The sequence below is a fragment of the Octodon degus genome, unplaced genomic scaffold (assembly GCF_000260255.1).
Source record: "Octodon degus isolate 3935 unplaced genomic scaffold, OctDeg1.0 scaffold00015, whole genome shotgun sequence".
Lineage (NCBI taxonomy): Eukaryota > Metazoa > Chordata > Mammalia > Rodentia > Octodontidae > Octodon > Octodon degus.
In genome coordinates, this window is record NW_004524591.1 from 10,298,332 (window position 1) to 10,300,817 (window position 2,486).

The 2,486-nt window shown below is 38.3% G+C and overlaps 1 pseudogene; it reads right to left on the bottom strand.

Annotated features, from left to right (window-relative positions):
• The window catches only part of LOC101582922, a 31,123-nt pseudogene extending 30,234 nt beyond the window's left edge, over positions 1-889 (bottom strand).
• Positions 890-2,486: the final 1,597 nt, after the last annotated feature.

Consider the following 2,486-nt stretch of genomic DNA (forward strand, 5'->3'; position numbering starts at 1 on the left):
GAACCTGGAACAGTGCCTGTGTTGGTGGAGCCAGGCACAGAGGCAATGGGGGTGCCCACAGTTCCAAGATTCTGGATCACAGAGGAGAGAAACTGCTGGCTGGCACATTCATACAAATCAAAGCAGATCTGACAGGCCATGAGGAGGTTGTCTTCCTTCACCAGTTTTTCTAAGATGTCACTTACAGCTTGAGGATCATCTAAGAATATTAAGCACTGACAAACATTGATGAAATCAAGTTTCTCCAAGTTCATGTAGATTTTAACTAGAACTCTTAGTACTTTATTCCGGAACTGTTTATTCTGCATTAAAGACATGCAGAGCTTGAGGTTATAAGCTAGCATTCCCGGGACATCATTCGATTCTAGTACGGTCTTCTCAAAGACATCTAGTCTTCTTGTCTCCACAGCGATGCCGATAGCCTGCTCATACTTGCGATCTTCTAGACATCGTTGGAACATTTTATTCATGATGCCTTCCAATCTCTGGTCAATTGGTTTTTTTTCTCCTTCAGGCAAATCTGCATTTTCCACACACTGCTTGGTATAGTGATCAATGCATTTTGCTATAATAGTCTCCACATACTCAGAATTGTCATTGACATTGAAGAGATCACCTGCAAGAGCATAATTCAGAGACTCCTCAAAAGCTCCCAGGTGATAAAATACTTTAGATGCCACTAAGGCCGCAAACTGCCAACTCTGGAAACCTTCATCTTCATATGAAACTTCTATTTTGTCTGCAGACTCAGAAATTTCCGCCCAGAAGTCATTGACAACTGCATTCAATTTGTGTAGTGCAAATTCCTTAAGCTGTGGTTCTTCTTCATCCAGAAGAGAAATAATTCCAGCGGCTGAGATGATCATGACTGCGCCCCGCACTTGCCAGTCCGCTCACTCGCCAAACCAGCTGTGCCACTTATCTGTCAGCCCAGGCCCCGCTAGCTTCGCTGTGCCGCTGCGTTTCCCGGGAGCGCAGCTCAGTCAGTCGCCTGCTCTAGCTGGCGGCTCCTCCTCTGTATTGCCATTTTTCAAAGTTTGAAGTGCTAAGAACTAGAACTAGCATAGCAAAAGCTAATGATAGCGCAAAGAGAAGCTTAAAACATTTAATATAATACACAGAGACAAGAAGACTCTTCTTTGGAAGCTTCTTGGGACTCAAACTTTCAAAGCTAGCCACAGAATGAAGATGCCGCAGCGCATTTGCCAATAGGAGGGAAGTAAGAGTAATAATCCATCAGTACGGGAACTGGTTCCAGCTTTTGAAAAATCACAATATTCACTGCGTGGTGTTCATTGGCTGGCGGCTCAGATTGTTTAGGAAACACTGATGATGTCCTAAGGAGGCAAAGTACCAATCGTGGACAACTGTACCAAATGCAGCTGTCACGGTCCTTTGGCTGAACAGAAGTCTTGTGAAACAAGACATTTCAATGACTTTCGAGAAAAATGCCCAATAGTTAAGTTGGTAAAATGCATAAAAAGCACTTTTAATAAAATGTTCTTCATGAAGTTATTCAAACAAAAATACAAGAATAACAGTTGTCCTTAGTAAACTAAAATAGGCATAGCCCTTTACAGACTGGGGAGATGGCTCAATAGAATAAGCGCTTCCCTGGCAAGCGCAAGGGCCTGAGTTCAACCCCCAGTTCTGCAAAAAGAAAGTCAATAAAACTTTTAGATGCTCTTATTGCTTTACCAGGTTACAATATCTTTTTTTTCTCATACCAGGGATTGAACTCAGGACCCTGTGCTTGCCAGGAAAGGGTTTATTCTACTGAGCTATCTCCCACAGCCCTGGATACGGTGTCCCATTCGTAGTTAACATGCAGAATTTCCGCCAATAAAATACCAAATTCCTTCATACTTGTAATTGTATCTCTTAAGTGTTAATAAAAAATATTGAGACTATAGACTGCACACACATCACAGCTACATTGTATAATTTGTAAACTACATAACTTAATATGTTATATGAACAATGAACTCTCAAATGTTTCCATGAAAAAGATAAAAATAAATATACATTTATAATTATTTTTATTTAAGAAATTTTTACCGAAACTACTTCTACTTGTTAAAATTGGATAGGTATATTTTAAAACTCCTAATTCAAACTGCAAAAGATAACTTTTAAGGACAGCTATCTCATACCCTTCCCTAAAGAAATGTATGTGTATGTTTCAGCCAGACTTTTTAAAATTTAATAAAAAATTTGTATTTCTAGCTAAATTTAAGCAATTAGGTTTTTTATTTAAAAATCATTTTCAAAAGCTTCTACTTGAAAAGAAAAAGACAATATTTATTTCCCAACCCCTCTTCTGAAGATATGTAAAAAAAAGCTTTCTAGTGATGTTCTATAATATCACTAAGTACATTTAATTAAAAAAATTATTTGGGGGGTTATATTTATCAAATCCAAGATAATGATATCACCTAAAAGCATGACAGATAATTTAATTATGTTTATCTTGGAGATAAAGAATT